Genomic DNA, 20330 nt, shown 5'->3' with positions numbered 1-20330 from the left:
AAATCGGGCTTCACTTTTCTCCGTTGAAATCTATGGGGTTGTGTAAGATGTGTCCATCTTATATACTGTCTATGGTCACTACGAGCAGCACTGCCTGCTGGGTAGCATGTGGCAAACATAGCGGCTGGACAAATGCTAAGAGATTTACAAAAAGCACATCAATAATATCAACAGAATTGCTGTCTTGCAATTCCACCTGCTTTTCACATCTTTACATGTTCATTTCTTAAATATGATGATTGTCCAGTTTATACTCTAAAAATCCAGATTGGCCATGCTGAAGATCTTTGTCCATTAGTAAATTTGCAAGCAACGCCAGTGTCTCAGACTTTTTCTACTTTCTATTATATTCTTCCTCAGAATAGCAGGTTTGACAGGATTAATGTAAATTTTGCTTCACGCAAATCTAGCAAATATGAAACTTAAAGGTTGCCGGTTTTGAATGCCAAAGGGCAATAAATGAGTAAATGGTTAAGCAAACGGTAACCATTACATAAACGTCAATGTTGAGCACTGAGAAAGAGCTCACAAATTGGTACTAATGAGTTGTAATGTAATGTCTTACAGTGATCACAGGTTTATTTATAATAATTTTTTTGACAACACATGCACACACACACGCACACGCACACACACACACACGCGACACGCACACACACACACACACACACACGCGCACGCACGCACGCACGCACGCACGCACACACACACACACACACACTGAATGTCTATCCACAGGCCCATTGCTTTAATGCAGAGTCACATTCGATTTCTGTAAGGTGTTAAATGACCTTTTGAATCAGACTCCTCTGGGTCTATCTGACCATACCAGCCCCTGAGTCTGACTATGTAAGTGCACACATTAAGAATGTGCTTGACTTTTACACACAAAGATAGTAATGTGAAAACAGTAGGAGTGCTTTGCTAAATGAAACCCCTTATTGAAATGGATCGTTCTCACTGTGGGTACCTTCAGTATTCACACACACACACAGCCAGTATTTGGGATTTGGACAAGCTGATCCCTTTGATATGGTAACGTGGTTACATGCTAAAATTTGAAGAGATGAGCGGAGGATAAGAGTAAGAGACCCTCTGCGTCAGAGGCTTAATCTGAACAAAAAAATGAGCGTAATAAAGCAACAGCATGAAGTTTCCTGGTTTCCCTCATGCTAATGAATAGTAATGACTCTTTCCGTTGCAATATCTACAATATACGACTAAATAATAAATAGCTTAAAAGCACATACAAATACAATTATGAAAGAATACAACGATTTAAATAGTTGCAGACCATGAAATGAAATATTTTCTGAATCAAGTCATCTGTGTTAAATGTTTTGCCTTAAAAATTCACATGCAAATGTGAAGTTGAATTTTATGAAGTTAATGCGTTAAAATGTAGCTTAAAATTTGTGCTCTATTACTCCACAACTCAAAGTCTTCTGAAACCATTCGATGGCTTATTGTGGGGAACAGACCTAAATGTATTTGTTACCCTTTTTTACCTTAGCTGTTCTTATCACTCTCATGAAAGTTAATGAGAGAAGTAGGGATGGCAAATGCACAATTCAATTTGTTCTTTGGACTTGGATCTTTATTTCATTGCTAATTAGTTCACAAACCATCTAAACGTCTTAAACTGCACTGGATCTCAAGTTCAACTCATTGATTCAATGATCCTGTTGCAGCAGTTCACTTCACAGCTCGCTGGAGGGAATGGTTATCAGTGAATGGTAATACATTTACATTTCAATCTGTTCCTCACACAAATGTATCATATATGATTTTAGAAGACTTTAAATTTTGCACACTGCTTTTGTGTTGTTTTTGAAGCTTGAATGTCCCCATATAGAAAATTGTGACCAGAACAGTCTTCAGAATTTCTCCTTATGTAAAAGATCCTGCTTGTTAGAAACCGCATAATGATGACAGAATTTTCATTTTCATTTTGAACCCTTGAGAGTTATTAAGCTAAATGTGAGCTTGAGGATGATCAATTAGTGCAGTTTTTTAAATGTAGAACAGGGAAAAAAGGTGGAACTTAAATTGTATTTATAACCCCATTTATTTCTGTATTCTCAAGAATGCTGACATAAAGTGCCTGCTTGTGTGTGTGTGTGTGTGTGTGAGAGAGAGAGAGAGAGAGAATGCATTAAAAGCCCAAACCAGCAGATTCTCTGTGTTAATGAGCTTCAAAACAAACTGTCCTTACATTATCTCTCCTCTTAAAGTACACTTCTCAGAAAATCACAGTACTATTACTTTTCCATTAGTAAAATCATAAATTTCCATTTCTCAAATCACGTACTTTGTGTATTGTTCAGGTAAAACCTACATTATGGGGACAATATGTCCCCATTTTTACACATAAATCATGTACATAAATCATACTAAATTATATTTTTCTGAAAATGTAAAAAGTAGGTTTGAAGCTGTTTTCTTCATGGAGAGCAACATTTCTTAATTTAGTATGATTTATGTGTAAGTGGACAGTAAAAAGAACATTGTCTATGGAAAGTCCCCATAAATTAAATGAAAACACGACGTGTGTGTGTGTGTGTGTGTGTGTGTGTGTGTGTGTGTGTGTGTTTTGGAGGCTGACTAAAATGACATAAATACAGCCTATTTTTTAACGAAGTGGATTGTTAATGCGGCTTCCATGACAAAAGGTATACGGTTCAATTTGTGAACATTAGTGAATTCATCAGAAATCATCAGCTAACAACGAACAACATTTTGGTTAATCTAGGTTCATTTATCAATTTTCTAATGTTCATTTTTGATTCATGTCCATTCATAATGCATAAGCTCATGTTATTACATGGCTCCATCACCGTCATCCATGTCGTATCAGTCTTCTTATCTGGGTAAATGAAACTTGTGCTGCTACTCTTGTTTTATACAAATGCAACTGCCACCATCTTGCATCTCAGTTTTTTACAGTAGTGAATGACCTCAGAGGACTTCAGTATTAATATAACTTACATTTTGTTGCAGTGTGCATTTTTTTGCTAAGCAGATAGCTTGTTGTAGACTGTTTTTTCTTAGTGAAAGCTTTATGATAGTATTCTCATATCACATTTATGTTCATGTATTTATTTAATTATTGATCTATTCTTTAATTGATACTTGATAATTGAATCAAACTTGAAATATGTATGGAAAATTTTATAGAATTTAACATTAACCAAAATTAATAAAAGTTCTGTCACGAACAGTCAGTTATCTTTGATTTTTAAAATTCTTTTTAATTGACTTTTAGTTTTATTTGCAAGAAACAGTTATTAGAATCAATGTTAAAAGCATTTGTGCTGCTTTATATTTTTCAGGATTCTTTAATGAACAAAAAATAACAGCATTTGATTTATAAATCTTTTGTAACATTATAATGTATTTAATTTGTATGTAACTTTTTATCAATTTATTGCATCATTCCTTAATAAAATGATTAATTCCTTTAATAAACACAAATCTTACTGAGCCCAAAATTTGAACGATATATCTGATGCATAAACTAATGTTAATAACGAATCAAAGCTTGTTAGAAAAAAAGTGTTAATCTAAAATGCTGTGTGCAGAAATCACATGTCGGTCAGTTCAGTCGAGTCCAATGAACTTCCACAGATCATTTAACTTAAACTTCAGTCATAATACCCACACACTCATTTGACAAAGGTCATTAGGTCACGAATTGTGCCTGAGTCACCAAAGAAAACCTTTACCATTAGACCAGCACATCTTAGACTTATTTAGTTAACTTAAAAAGTAATAAAGTTTTAAAAAAATGTATTTGGTTGATCATGTCTAGTGGGTCAGTGTCTCTAGTGGCTCCACACAAATAAAAAATAAGTACATGACGTCCCTGTGTTGCACCTTTTCTCCCCAATCTCATACACTTTCTCTTACTTGTATTTCTTTACTGGCCCAGTAGGTTGCTTAGGAACCCTATATCAGATTAATGTCCTGCCTTATCGAGTCACCCGCCCAATTTCCTGTAGTCGTGTCCTTCCCTCTGGCAGACGGTCCCCTGGAGCCAGATATGGTGTGAAGACGAGGGAAAGAAGGAAGGAATGAGGGCAAGAGTGTAAGAAAGAGGCATGAAGCCAATGAGACAGATGGAAAAACTAAAGAAAAAATCATAAAAAAAGAGAGGAGAGGGACAGAGAGATGGATGAAATATTTACGTAAACAAGCTAAATCTGTCTCTTTATTTTAAGACTGAAATCTGTGAGCTAGTATCTTTGCTGAGCAAATATCCATTATTTGGGACATTTCCGCAACAGATCACTTATGTCCAAGGGCATGAATATCATTCATGAAAATCGCAGTTCACTGACGCTGATGAATTGATAAGATGTAGAATCTGGATTGATTGAACTCCTCTTGAGGCTTTGGTCATAATGTCACTTTGGCAGGGTCATAACACAAGCGCTCTAGACTAAATCATATCCATTTAATGTTCTCTGATATTCCCATTTATTCACTGATGTATTTTAGTTTGACGAGACTATGACACCTATGTTGGATTTAAAGGAAGAGACGTTTCTCATTGACTCAGCTCTGATGTCCAGGCTGAAGATGGTGATTCAGATATATCCCTGCAATACTCCCGGAGAGGTGAGATCATGTGCTTTAGTTCATTTATTCCCACTCCCCTTCAAGAAAGGAATGTAGTGGTATCTGAATCGGACTCATTTCATGGCAAGATCATAGATATTAGGTGTGCGATATCAGTGTAAGGATTTCTTTTGATATTGGTTTGGTTAGTTTGTTTCACATTTACGTTGGCATTTATACAAATTAATTAAGTGTACATTTGATGAAAATACCTTTTGGTTTTTGTATATATTCTGAAATTTGTCTGTTTATTTTCACCCATTTTGCAAGATATACAGTAAAAGCAAGCAAATCATTTACTTTATACTGCATGTAAAAGTCTCATTTAATATTCTATGTTTTTTTATAATATTCTGTAAATTATGCAAATTTACAGACCTTTAATTTTACAAAATTTTGTAATTTAGAACAAAATTGCTCTAGACCTTTCGGAACGAGAAGTTTAACAATAGCTAGAGTTACTTTCTAGGTATTCACAGGTCTACCTCAATGATTTGCACACAGCGGGATGTTGCATACAGCACAGGCAAGGGTGTTTGATTTAGTTTCAGAAATATAAACCCTCATACTCTCACTCGCAGTCATACACACGCACACAAATCATGCAATTGAGAAGACATGCCACAAGTATAGATATAATACGGAATTTTATTCAGTTACGCACACGCCATCACAACAAACAGAGATTATGTAATCCAATTTCACATGTCAGCAGTTTCTTCATGAGCATTAATATCTCTCTCTCGCTGTGTCTCCTCAGTCACGAGAGACTGTCCAAGGCTGGGCTGATGAAGATCTATTACACAACAGAGATTCGCAACATGGCTTCTCAATTAGTAAGATACTGATACCGATTCCAGCACTGAGCAACATGAAAAGCCCTGACCCGTACCAGAATGATTAAACGCTAACCATTAATCTTCACATCAAAGCAACTAATTACTTTTCTTGTGTGGTGCATTGGTTCGATGCTAATCGCATTCAGAGGTGAGCGTGTGCTACAGGGCTGGATTACAGTAAAGTTCCTCCGCTGCACTATCGCAGTCATTTAATAAGCGCGGAGAGACTTGTACATTGTCAGTCGGCTTTATTAAATCAGTCCACCCTGCCCTTGCATTTACTTCTGGAGAGCCGCTAATTGTGTGTAGCTATGTGTGTTTGTCTGGTCTGTTTTAAAGGAATCTATTTGCTCAGGTTGTTCTGAAACTTAGTTTGTTAATTTGTCCATGAACACACAGGGAGATATTTCATGTTTGAGAATTTTTTAGATGTGACCAGTGACCACATTACGTCAAGCTACAAAAAGGACAAAATAAAAAAAAGTGATTCATGCAAAAGTGTTCTGCCATGTTTTAGCTTTGTGTCATGGACGGAATATTATCTAATAGGTTTTATAGCAGATACAATATATACAATAATAAAAGATACAGTTATGGCAATGCAATCTGTTTATTATGGACAAAATAGTAAAAAAATGCAGCTCACTGATAGGCCTACTGAACTTCCAATTTTCAGGCAATTTTGCTGCACTCTAAGAAAATAAATAGCTGCATATATAAATGTATAAACGTTTCATTTAATAGCATTTAATAATGACCAATGCACAAATATACTTCAGGATTATATATATATATAAAAAAAAAACATACTACTGTTAAAAAGTTTGGGGTCTGTATGTGCTCATTAAGCTGCATTTACCAGATCAAAAATACAGTAAAACAGTAATTTGTATAAAATGTGAATATATTTTTTAAATATAATTTATTCCTCTCATAGTAAAGCTGATTTTTTTTCAGCAGCATTTTAGAGCCACCTGATTATTCAGAATCCATTCTAACACGCTGATTTGATCCTTAAGGCGAGACACTACAGGTGACTAGGGTAAAGATTTTAACTTACAGATATCACCATGAAACTTTACCAGTTGATTACTCGCATGAATAGGAGAAAAAAAATTATTGCAAGTTTTCTGTAATTTTATGTTTAAATATGCTAATCAGGCTATATCTAATTAAATATGTGCTAATTTGCATATATTTTGAAGTGACGAATCTGACCATTGAAAAAAACAAGGTTCAAAATTATTTTTGCATTTTGTTGACATATTCAATGAAAAGACATTACCAGAGGGGATTATGAATATGAATATCTCCTTTTGTTACCCATTAGAAAATACCAATAGCCTTACATTTATTTCCGCCCTATTTTAAGGCATAAAATGTCAAATCAGGTCAAGAATGATATATCAACAAATCCCTCAGGACAAACCTTCACAATATAGTTATGAATACAACTGTAAAGTTTGGTGTATGTAGGTGAAGTAGAAAATTGTCACTAGGAGTGTGAGAAAAAATGAATTTTGAGAAAACGGCATTTAAAGAAAAAAATTTCTATTGAAAGCCATGAATTACATACAAAATATGCTTTAGGTCCAAGTAAATCACACTGTTTAACATCCAAAACTCATTATTGCTTAATCCATCACTGATCATAACATCCAAAACATGACAACACTTATAAATACAAATGTCAGAGTGCGTCACGTGATGATTCTGAATGAATCGCGTTGTCAGAAATTGGCATCAGCCAATGAGATCACCATTTCGATTTAAATCACCCATTTTACTTTCATGATTGGTTGCTGATAAACAGGAAATGACCATATTCGGATCCGACAGCATTGTAAAGGAGAGAGAGAGCTTTCTACGGTGTATGTGATGACAGGGAGCAGACAGCGATCGCGGATTTAGAACGCCGACTTTTGTTGAATTTAGGGAAATCTACACATGCAAACAGACAAAGTGTAGGAAAATAAAGACCTAAATGTGTATTTTGGACTTTTTTTCAGCACAAGTCTGAAAGAAGACATGTTATTGAAGACAAATAGCCCAAAATCTCAAAATTGAACAGTGGAAATTTTTTTTTGTTGCCTGCCGTGTCTCACCTTAAGAAACATTTATTATATGTTGAAAACAATTGTGCTGCTTATTTTGTGGAAACAGTGACAATTATAATTTGAACTGCCGCTTTAAGACGCTGCTTGTCAAAAAGTGCAATTCATTACAACCTTTTCAGTCACAGAAAGGCCTTAAAAATAAAGATTCTAAAAGATGGTTTTCGTGGCGAGGCAATAAAATAACCATTTTGGGTTCCCCAAAAACCTTAACAGTTCTTATAAGAACCCTGTTTTTCCAACCCGATCTCACGGCAATTCGTACGAATTTTACGAGGTGGCTAATTCGTACCAATTCATACGACCTCACTCGTACGAATTTGTAAGTTTTTTGCTAAATCGTACATATTTTACGATTTGCCAAAATCGTATGAATTCATACGAATGACCTAACCCTGACCCCGCCCCTAAACCCAACCGTCACGTGGGTTTAGACAAATCGTACAAATTCGTACGAGTGAGGTCGTACAAATTCGTACGAATTAGCCACCTTTTAATCACTCGTACAAATTCGTACGAATTGGTCGTGAGATAGCATTGGTTTTTCTTAGTGTGAAGAATATTTCCATAACCTATACGAACCTTTTGTGCATTGGAAAGGTTCTATTTATGGTAAAGGAACCATGATGTCATTATATTTAAGAGTGTAGTATTAATATTGAAATGATTATCATGAGAGAGTGTTTCTGTATTTGTATGTGTCCTCAGTTTGTGAGTATCTGTTTTTATAGCTGGAGACGCTGAGTTACTAAGCGTAATGATTGTAGGTCCCTGTGGTGAGTGTTCTGTCCTGCCAGTGTGTGATAAGTAAGCCAGATCCCCAGATGCACACTCACTCTTTCTCCTCTGTCTCTCTCTGAGGGGATCTACTGAAGAGAAGCTAACCACTTCATGCATGCTCTCCTGACGCTGGCTAGCTTAAACAGGCCTGAAACAAAACCCAGGGGATACAGTCTCACAAGATAAAGGCTGTTTTTGGTCCACCTTGCTTTTGTGAGCATTTGTTGTGTTCCTTGGGAGTGTATTGGATGCTAAGCTTCAAATACATGTGCAGCTAGCTATTTGATGTTGCAGTAGACAGTATGTGTCATGTGGTATATAATTCTGCTTGACAGCACCCTATTAAAACCGAATTAAGCCAAATGAGGCAACATGACCCTATCAGAATGACCCCACAGTGGGTCTTACAGAAAAAGTGCTCTGGGATCATATGGAAAGCCAGAGGGTGCAGAATACAGACATCAAATAAGACATTTAATGGTTAATCTTAACTAAAAGTGACTTTTCACAGTATGTGAAGGACCTAGAGATAAAAAAAAAAAAAAACTAAAAAAAAAAACTAAGGGTAAGTAAAAAGCAATTTGTAGAAGTAGCATTGGTCCATGTTTTTTGGATATGTACTGTGCCATGATATTAGGGTTGGGCAAAATAGATTGTTACTCATATTTCTGTATTGTTTGGCTGAATGACGATACACAATATTTATCTCAGTATTTCCTACATAGTGGGCTAAATGTTTAGTTTTTTTTCATAAGGCACATCACGAGTATTGCAACACACTTCATAAATGTGTATGTACATAAATATGAAGGAGTTTTTTTTTTTTTTTTTACAGTGCAGATCAAAAGAATAGCATTAAGAATTTAGAAAAGCATACAAAATAGTTCAGTACACTGTAAACGATTTATGTTGTTTTCACGGTATTCGGTATTATACTGTTTTTATCAACAGTTTATTGCTGTATAACCTTTGTACAGTATGTTACTGTAGATTTTGTTGTTTTCACAGTATTATGTAGTATTCTCAACAGTTCTGTACTGTGCACACAATTGACAGTTAGTTACTGTAGATTTGCAATGCATTCTGGGAAATTATCAGTTACTGCAAATTTAAATACAGCAGTTCAAATTGACCGCGAAAAACACAATACAAAATTTTGCGGGTGAAATTGATAGCCAACTAATGTTATTCTTACATAAAGCACTGGGTGACCATAACACTCTTAATTTCTATCAGTGGGGGGTGCATGAGAGCGCATTTTCTTTAAATAGTTTTCTGTGATGTCAGTGCATCGTGCTTTCTCTGCCGACCTGGAACTTCGTCATGTGGTGAGTAGTAAATCTTCATGCATGGATTCTACCTTATAGCTGATAAAATAGCTGACCGCATATTCAAGGTATTTCATTTATTCTCAACATTTCTGTGTGTAGCCTACATGATACTAAGGTTTCGATGTAGTTTGGAACATGGTAGCCTACTGTAAATTTAAATGCATTAATACGAAATGACCGCGAAAAACAACCACACACTGCCATTGTATGAAGAACTTCCCTTCTCTGAGCAACTTTGAGAGCCTTTGCCTCGCGTCGCTGTCTGCCTGCAAAGTTTTTGCCATAAATATCTGGTTAGTGATGAATTTTTATTTTTTATGATAATTCGGATAATATTTATAAAATATTAGAAATTAATTTTTGATTCACGTGCTTTTACACGTATGTGAGGACCTGACCTCAGAGACCTGTTGTACATTTCCGTTGTGTTGTGGATTCATTTTGTTGTGTTGTGCACTACTGGGCCACCGTAGCCTATAATTTATTCAGGATAATTTATTTGATACATGAATTATTCACAGATTTTAATTATTATTATAAATTGTTCTTTAGTCTTGTTTTAAAACAGATTTTTATTGTTCTATTATATGCCATTATTTCTACTACTAAAGTATTGTTTAAAATACACAATACACTTTTTTGTGCAGTTAAAGCTTCAATTGTTCTTTTTTCCATTTCCCATCAACAATTGAAATAACATTTCAACAGGTTTTCTAAATATTCTACAGGTTATACAGTAGCACTATAAAATAAATAAAAATAACATTTCATAACTATACAGTATTATTGAAAATCAACGGTGTAATGCTGTACTTTAGCAAGGTAAAAAATACAGTAAAATGCTGTATTTAATTTTACAGTATGCTAAACACTACTGTAGTTAGTCTTACGGTAATTTTACTGTTGAATGAAATACAGCAACTACTGGATAATTGTTGCCAGTAAGTTACTGTTAATTTGACAATAACTTTTTTACAGTGTAGTCTCAGACTTTAGGACCCCACTTTATGTGCAGTTTCATGTTCAGTGCTGTCTTCACTCAACATTGTGTATAAGCCTAATCAGTAATTGTGGGTTTGTGATGTATATGTCTGATTTTGAAACCTATCCTTCAATGAACCCAGCACACAGTGAAATTGGGTGCTTTTATTGTATATGTGTGTGTTTGTGTAATTTTACACATAATTGAATGCAGCTCAGCTCCGGCGTTTCACACTTCAAAGAGCTTCCAGTTTGGCTGTCATAGACTCGACAGCTGGCAGATGAAACGTGTTTTGGAGCAGTCGCACACAATGATAAACATACACACAAGGACATATTTGGTGCTTCTGAATAAATCTCTAAACAGTCAGACAAAGGCAGTCGAGTCAAAACAAGGGAGGAGGTATACACAAGTCCAGTCCATAGAACACTTTACCAACATATTCAGCAATTGTACTAAACATCAGATTTCTTGGAATGTCTCTAAGCCAAACAAATTAAAGGACTGACATTTTTGTCCAATCAAATGCTATCTTATACAAATGTCCCTCCCCCTATTTGCAAGTATTGTACAGTGAAAAAAAGTTAACTTGAACTAAAGACTAATGGCTATTTAAGTATGTCCTTCTCTAACGTCTTGTTTCAATAGGAAATATGTCAGTATAGGGAAGAAAATTCAATTGCATTCATCAAATGGGTATTCGCTTTAGTCATTCACACTAATACACACACTGCTTAAAGGAGAACTCCGGTCAATTTTAACATTGAGCTAATTTTTTTTTTAATTTGGAGTGCTGTCAATACAGAGAACAATGACAAAAATCGGTGTTGCCTACACCGTGTTATCCTCTTTTTTAAATTTGCACCCTGTTGACTTCAATAGGGCAAGTTTTAAACCTGCTTTTAGCCTCTTAACATCTTTGATGTGTCATTACAAGTGCCCAGCCATGTGAGTGATTCCTTCAGAGTGAACACGAGTGAATCTGACTGCAGTAGATGTGAAAGATATGAATACAAATTATGTTATTTCAGCCAGTGCACATACCTGTATTTAGTTCCTGTTTTCGGTCGAAATCCAAAGTAGTCGATTGTCGAGTTCACGCGCATAGGTTTAGTTACCTATGATCACGCGCGTGAACTCGACAATCGACTACTGTGGACTTCGACCGAGAACAGGATGTAAATAAAGGTATTTGCGCTGGCTGAAATTTTTATTCATATCTTTCACATCTACTGCAGTCAGATTCACCCGTGTCCACTCTGAAGGAATCACTCACATGGCTGGGCACTTGTACACATCAAGGATGTTAAGAGGCTAAAAGCAGGTTTAAAACGTGCCCCATTGAAGTCAACAGGGTGCAAATTTTAAAAAGAGGATAACACGGTGTAGGCAACACCGATTTTTGCCGTTGTTCTCTGTATAGACAGCACTCCAAATTTACAAAAAAAATTAGCTCAATGTTAAAATTGACTGGAGTTCTCCTTTAATAGTTTTAGGAATGAATCAATCAGTTGATGGTTACACTTGAGTAACAAATTGCACTCAGAGACATGAATTTATTGTGCTGTAGCGTACAAGGCATAAAACCATACTACATTAACCATGAAATGATAAAACTAGCCATTATGTACTTGTCTTGCTTAAAGTGCCACTTCAGCTGATATGCTAGCTCAAGCTATGGGTGTACACAGGACAGTTTAATTATATCCCTGACTTTATCTGTGCTGTGATAAAACCTTTAGCCTCCATTGTGTGGAATTGTCAGAATGAGAAAAGCCCCCCACGATAGACTGACATTGTTAGAAATTGTGTATAGAAATAATTGCTACACTGCTTTACGCAATAACACGCCTGCATTTGCACACACACTTACACACAGCATTAGCAGCAACTGTGGTTAAAGGTTATTCCCAGCATGCTGTATTGTGTGTGGGTGATGTCATGAATAGACCTTTATGTTAGGTAAAAACTTTTTTTTTGTTAAAGCCATGATATTTATTTTGTTTTCCATTCATCCCGTCACATTGCTTTCTGCAAGAATTTAAGACAGCATTTAAAGATCATCTTGTAGGTACATCTAGAAACTTGAAGTGCTGATTGACAATAAAAAAGAATGTCACCATGATAAATTCGTAATTAATTTGAACTAATGTTAACCTACCTCACGTACTGTTACAACTCACTAATGGGGTACAGCAGGTTGTAACTGCCCTTTTTGTTTTTAGCATTATTTACACCATTTAGGGATAAGTAGTCAATACATTAAATTTGGACATGGGAATGGGAAAAATGCATGGGAATAATAAAAAATAAAATAAAAAAGAAGTGAGATAGGGTTTAAATGAATAAATAATCACATTGTTGCAATTACAAGATAAAAAGTCATATTTTGCGAAGAAATAATCACATTGTTGCAATTACAAGATAAAAAGTTATATTTTGCGATATTAAGTCACTGTAATGAGAGGCAGTCATAATTGAGTGATATAAAGTCTAACTGGGAGATATTAATGTCAGTACTGTAAAATATAAAGTCACAATTAGAAGATATTAAGGTCCAATTGTGAGATATAGTCACCATTTTGAGATAAAAAGTCACAATTATAAGAACTAACTGAAATTGTAAGATATTGTGAGATAAAAAGTCACTTGTGTTGTGAGGAAGAATGCACTATTGTGAGATAAAAAGTCACAATTGGGAGAAAAGCAAAACAAAGTTACAGTCACCGACACTAAATGTGTTACAACTCTTAAACAACCACACCTACAGTAAATATACATTTACTGTAGATTTAATTTTTTTATTCATTTTTGTATTAACACTGTAAACACCCCCCCAAGTCTTGCTTTGTGCTTTAGGTGCACGGAGGTCAACGAGTGCGAATAAGGAGATGGGACTTTTTTTTCTGTGTTGATATAAGCACACACACACACACACACACACACACACACACACACACACACACACACACACACACACACACACACACACACACACACACACACACACACACACACACACACACACACACACACACACACACACACACACACAATCAGTGTTGCAAACACACTTGAAATGCCAAAATGCTAATGCTAACATTTACTGCGGCGCTGTGGGACTGGGCTATTCACACATGTGAAGGAGATCTGAGGTCAAGAAGAGGATTAAACATTCTCAGTGCGTCTCGCGTTGTGTATGTGCGTGTCTGTGTGGATGACGTCTGGAGTGTGTGTGAAGAATGTTTGCTATTACTCTGAACACCTCTTTCATATCTGTCAGTCTCACACATGCTGTTATATTTCACAGGCAGAAGCAGAAGGTAATTTTGCTGTACGGCCACACACACTATATTTTTCACTTGATTATGGAACATGTGTCAGTCGACCAGGGCTGTAAAAGGTTTTTGCCTCTTCCACCTGCAAGAGCTGTTTCTCTTTTCTCACTTCATCAGTACATCTTTCTCTCTCAAGCTATCTCTCTGTCTAAAAGCAGGCTATATATCCGTGATGAGGGTCTCAGTTCATTCTCACACCGCACCGGAGTCCTGAGGGACAGAGGTCAATTTTCACTCTCACTGGATCTCACCTGTGCCTTACACTTATGCAGGCTTTCATCTCTTCCCTTCACTTCCTCTTTCCTGTCATTACTTTCTCACTGAAATGTTGAAAGGGAATAGTATGCAATAGTTATTGTCAAACTTGAGTAAAGATGCATGTGCTTTGCACCTTTAAATAAACATAACTGAATTTTTTAAATAAAAAATACAGGGCTAAATTGAAGTGTTTGTATTTTGATAGAATATATAAATCCATCAGTTTTTAACATATAAGCAAATAAACTCATGTCATATTTTTTCAACTACCAGGTTTATATATTTACTATAAACAAACCCAGTATTTTAACTGATTGAATCTTGTTCCACAGTTAGCCGCATTTAAACTTAGTTCATACTTTTTAACTGATTTCACAATTGACAGATTTATGCTGATTTTAAGCAATTTAAATAAATTCATTTTGAAAATATGATTATTTAAAATCAAATACAGTTTGCAAGTATTTATAATGCCATGGAGTGAGCTATCGAATAAAGTTGTAAGTCAAATAATTTTGTTTTATTGCTCTCTTTGCCTTATGAGTAAGATAAAGATACAGTGCTATGCATAAGTTTAGACACCCATGCTAAAGTTGACTAAAAAGAGTAATAAAAAATCATCTTTTGGAAATTGAACTTAATGCCTTAATTTAAAAAAATAGGAAAAATCCAACCTTTAAGGACACCAATTTTCTTTGTGAATGAATAATGTATCGTAAATAAATAAATGTTCTTCCTTAAAATACAGGGTGCATAAGTTTGGACACCCCTATGTTAAATTCCCATAGAGGCAGGCAGATTTTTATTTTTAAAGGCCAGTTACTATATGGATCCAGGATACTCTGCATCCTGATAAAGTTCCCTTGGCCTCTGGAATTAAAATAGCCCCACATCATCACATACCCTTCACCATACCTGGAGATTGGCATGGTTTTATTTCAGTTAGCCTAACAGCTGGTTTGATTTGCATTGAGAGATGATCTTATGGAAAGTACTCCATGCCAATCTCCAGGTATGGTGAAGGATATGTGATGATGTGGGGCTATTTTAATTCCAGAGGCCAAGGGAACTTTATCAGGATGCAGAGTATCCTGGATCCATATAGTAACTGGCCTTTAAAAATAAAAATCTGCCTGCCTCTATGGGAATTTAACATAGGGGTGTCCAAACTTATGCACCCTGTATTTTAAGGAAGAACATTTATTTATTTACGATACATTATTCATTCACAAAGAAAATTGGTGTCCTTAAAGGTTGGATTTTTCCTATTTTTTTAAATTAAGGCATTAAGTTCAATTTCCAAAAGATGATTTTTTATTCCTCTTTTTAGTCAACTTTAGCATGGGTGTCTAAACTTATGCATAGCACTGTACAATGGACTATGCTCTCAGAATTTTTTTTTCTGCTTGCTCAGTTTATTATTTATTATTATGATCTAATGGAGCACAATTCTTTAATATTTTGAGCTTAATTTCATTGCGTTTAAATTTAGAGCCAGATTGGTTACAACCCACCAATATCATGTATCCACATTTATTGTTTTAAATACATGCAGACTATTCCTTTGTGAAAAAAAATCGTTTAACTTTTATTTGAATATTTTCAGCTTTCATATTAATTTTAGGTTAAGTTTTAGTAATATGTGCTTTTGTAATTTTTTATATAAATGTAAAAAATAATAATATTTATATATGTAGTATGCTTTCATTTTATATTTAATAAAATTACTTTATTTTTATTTGAGTAAAATAGCCTACATTAACATTTTAATAATATTTTATTTCAGTTACTTAAGTCTTCTTTTTTAGTTTAAGTTTTTCATTCTATTTCAGTTAATGAAAATATATATTTTTAATACTTTTAGTTAATTACTCACTCATTATAGGCTATAATATTTGTATATTTTAAACACAAAAAAAGTTATGGACTGCAGCTTTAACAATAACAGTACTGGAACCAGATGGTGTAGTTACAACATATACTGTACCAGCAGGGTTGTGCTAACTAGTCAAGCCATGTGTCCTTGGTTCAAGCAGTTGATTTACAATTCCCACCTGCCAAAATGATGAATGGGGAGTGTTTAAAGAGTTATGTTCAAATTAAGAATAGTTTCTGTTATACTGGGTTTTTGATTACAATTACTGTGCAAATGCTATGAGAGAGAATCATTTTGTCTCTCCATGTTTCCTGTCACCAGCAACATAGGATAGAAATGGATATAGCATACTAATGTGTACTGTGGTTCCCTATAGTTAGCTGCATAAGATATTCTTGCTTACTTTGAAATGCAATCATATTGTATCAATTCACCAGTCCGAAGTTCACAGTTTAGTTTAATGTTTAAGAAACCCATTTCCGATGTGTAGTAGAACCACTGTATTGAATTAAATTAAATTCAGTTCAGCCAAAGGATTTTTTCTCTCTAGTTCGTTGTAAAGCATAATAATGCATTGTGGCCATGTGACGTGAAAGTGATGAAAGTAATGAAACCAGTTCATTTGACATCCAATCATTTTATGAATATTTCTTTTCCTGACGGCTCTAAGTCATTAGCATGGCTGATCTCCTTTTGTGACAGCTGCTGCAAAGTTGCAGAGTAATACATTTCCAAATACTCCCTTTAATTGAAGATTCATGACCGACAGATTTCAATTTGTCGTGGTCCCAGGGCTCTGGGCGCTGGAGGAAAATAGATTTTTTTTTTTCATCCCTAAAGTCGTCATCACAATGTCTGGTGCTCAGGATTCTTTTGGGAGGGTTCATCTGAGTCCGGTACTGATCCAGCTAGAAGCATGCACGACTTTCAATTGTGATAATGACCATCAGAGCAGTTGTCAATGCCTGATGCATTGATGGAGCATGATGGAGACGGAGAGAGGAAGGTTATTGTGCAGTGCAGTGTGGAGGTGGACTGATGCAGATGTAGTTTGCTGGTTCAGTGCTCCGTGCACACACCTGTGGTCACTCTGCTCTCATGTGTCTCATAAGAAACATCATTAAACCGTGTCATTTCTCTGCTAGTCATTCACCCAAAATTACCCTGATGATGATGATCTGTGATGTACAGATTTGTGATTTTTTTTCTTTCCACAAAGGAATATTAGTTAGTCTGCATACTATACATGTATACAGGGCCGTAGCTAGAGGATCCGGGGCCCCCTGAAAAAAAATTGATGTGGGCCCCCCACCACCCTCCACCAATATATTTTCTGCATACATACTCATATATTGTTGGCGTACTGTACAATATGCATGGAGGCCCACATGTAACTAGGGTTTTCTTACAAAATAACAAAGCAGATAACAAATAAATGTAAATCAAGATTTTAATGAACATCAGCAAAAGCAAAATAAACAAATATAACATTAAATATAAAAAGAAAATAGGCCTAAATAGAAAATTTCTTTATATAAATTATTATATTATTATTATTCTAAATATTACATATAAATTATAAAGTTATTCCTGACAACACTGCAAAAAAATGCTTTTCTTATTCAGTATTTTTAGATATAAATAATAGAATAAGATATTTTTGCCTAAAACAAGACAAATAACCTGCCAATGGGGTAAGAAAAATTATCTTGTTTTAACATTATTTATCTTACCCCATTGGCAGATTATTTGACAAGTTTTAAGCAAAAACTCACTTAAATTTGATTTATTTCAACAGAAAACAAGACTTAATATTTTATTGCATTTCGCTTATCTAGTAAATGTATCTTGATTTAAGAATTTTGAGATATTTGGACTGGAAACAAGACAGTAGAGTAAGAAAGGCATTTTTTTGCAGTTTGAGTATCTTAAAATTCTATAAAATTACAACTAATAAAAATTAACAAAAAGCTTGAAGTGGAGTGAAGTGAGGTGTAAAGTCATCAAAGGTTAGGCCTATAAATAAATACAAATTAAATAATAAGAAAACCAATTTTTAAAAAAGGAACGGTAAAATAATGTTTTTATGGGTTGTAACCAGGGGGGCAGTGTTCCGAAAGATATTGAAGCCGACCTGGGCGCCGCCATTGGCTAGCGGACCCCCACCTGCTGTTAGCATTCCATTGACTCCCATTCATTTTGGCGTCACTTTGACAGCGAATAACTTTACATCTGAGGCGTTTAAAGACACCGTTTGTCCATTGTTTATTTCTAAAGAAACACGAAAATGTATAAAAGGCTCCATTACCTTGTATCTTACGTTATGGCCCCGTAGAAGCAGTTTTTGTAAAAACAGGCTAACGATTGCGTCATACCCGCGCGACTCTGTCGCACAAGTCGAAAAATTACCGTATGGACAGGCAGAGAAGCTCGCAAGCAATCGAGGGACGTGGAGGCATAAAGTCAAGGGAGAAGCCCATAGTAGGGCTGCACGATATTGGAAAAAAATTACATTGCGATATTTTTTCCCCCAACGATATATATTGCGATATTGAGAGCCATAACTCCAGGCTAAAGACAATAATAATTGATATTGATATTAATAATTTCACTAATAAGCAAGCTTCATTACAAGTGACAAAAAGGTCACTTAATATTTTATTCCAAAATTAGAACATTTCTGTAGAACATTTCAACACAAAAGCAGAACACATTTTTAAATAAAACAGCAGCTTTACACCAACCCCCTGATTGGTTTACAACAATATAACTTAAAATAAATATATATTTTTATAAAACAACTTAAGCATTTTGGTTCACAATCTTTTAAGTCAACTTTTCTTAGCCAAAGTGCCAAAGTAAAACAGTGTTGGTGTTGGTGGTCATAATCATATGAAATAAACAAAATGATATAAAACTTTAATATATTTTGTATTAAATCTTCTAAACAGATTAGAGAACATGTTTCTGTAAACAGAAAAGCCGAACACATTTAAACAGCAGCTTTACCGCCTCTGTCAGCGTCGCCGCTCCCACCACGCGCATCAAGAGCTGAGGGAGCACTAAAAAAATAGCCTAATGAAAAATCAATAATTCTAATGCCGATATTATTATAGATACACACATCCCAAGTCTCCCGGAAGTTCCGGGAGTCTCCCGCATATTGATAGCGGCTCACTGATGCCCGCGAATAAGTTAAAATCTCCGGAATCTAGAGCGAGCGCGCCCGCGAGACAGAGACTGTGCTCCAAACCGCGCAGCGCATGCACGGCAGAGAGAGCAAGAGACCGCGCGCGTGCCTCATGAAGCGCGTAATATCTCCCGCTGGTGCTATGTGCTACTACCCTTCACATCGCATGTTCCGGCGATGTGACTATCGCTCACTCGCACATCGCGATGTCGATGTTAAAATCGAATATCGTTCAGCCCTAGCCCATAGAGAGTGATAAAGTTGCTCCCGTTGCTAGCTCATGGACAGCTAATACTCACGCTCTCCGTCTCTGCGGGATTCGGAAGGGAATGATTCAGATTTCTCTCGGCACAGCTACTAGAAGACCTACAGGTTGCTCACGTCACATCTACGTCGTCAAGCTCAGTTTGAGCCTGCGCAGTTCGCCTTGCGATCAGGAAGTAAGTGCTTCTAATTGACTTCACTGCTCTCCGTTGAAACATATGGGGTCGCTGTGTCCAGTTTATATACTGTCTATGGTTGTAACACAGTCTCATCTCAAAACGTCACATACTGACGTGGTTTGACCATACGGCAACATACGACGAAAAGGGTACCCCTATAACGTCAATATGAGACGGTTCAGGTTATGGTTAGGTTTAGGTATGCGTTAGGGTACCGTTAGGGGGCGCTGCTGGTGCGCTTATGTCTCCGTCTCATATTGACGTTATGGGGTACCCTTTTCGTCCTATGTTGCCGTATGGTCAAACCACGTAAGTAACAGTCTTAAGAATGTAGTCAAAGTTTTAAAAAAGATTTATCTTATTATGTATTTTAATAGAGATAATATGGAACTGGTAAAATAATATTGAAATAAAGCTCATACATTTATTCATTCAAGTGCAGTTGTATTCGTGTTTCTTGATGTAATAAACACATCACCAGCCAGCAGGTCATATTATGCATAATACAATGCGTCGTGTCTCGTGTCAAGTTATTTACAATAGTGAAAAGGACAGGGAT

At 35.6% G+C, this 20330-nt stretch overlaps 1 protein-coding gene across 1 annotated transcript in view; it reads right to left on the bottom strand.

Annotated features, from left to right (window-relative positions):
• The window catches only part of LOC306994931 (uncharacterized protein), a 47637-nt gene that overhangs the window by 18503 nt on the left and 8804 nt on the right, over positions 1-20330 (bottom strand). The gene's annotated exons all lie outside the window — the stretch shown is intronic.

This window comes from Phoxinus phoxinus, assembly GCF_949152265.1.
Source record: "Phoxinus phoxinus genome assembly, chromosome: 1".
NCBI classification, from domain to species: Eukaryota; Metazoa; Chordata; class Actinopteri; order Cypriniformes; family Leuciscidae; genus Phoxinus; species Phoxinus phoxinus.
The sequence above is the reverse complement of the archived record's forward strand: the minus strand, read 5'-3'. Positions and strand labels throughout refer to the sequence as shown.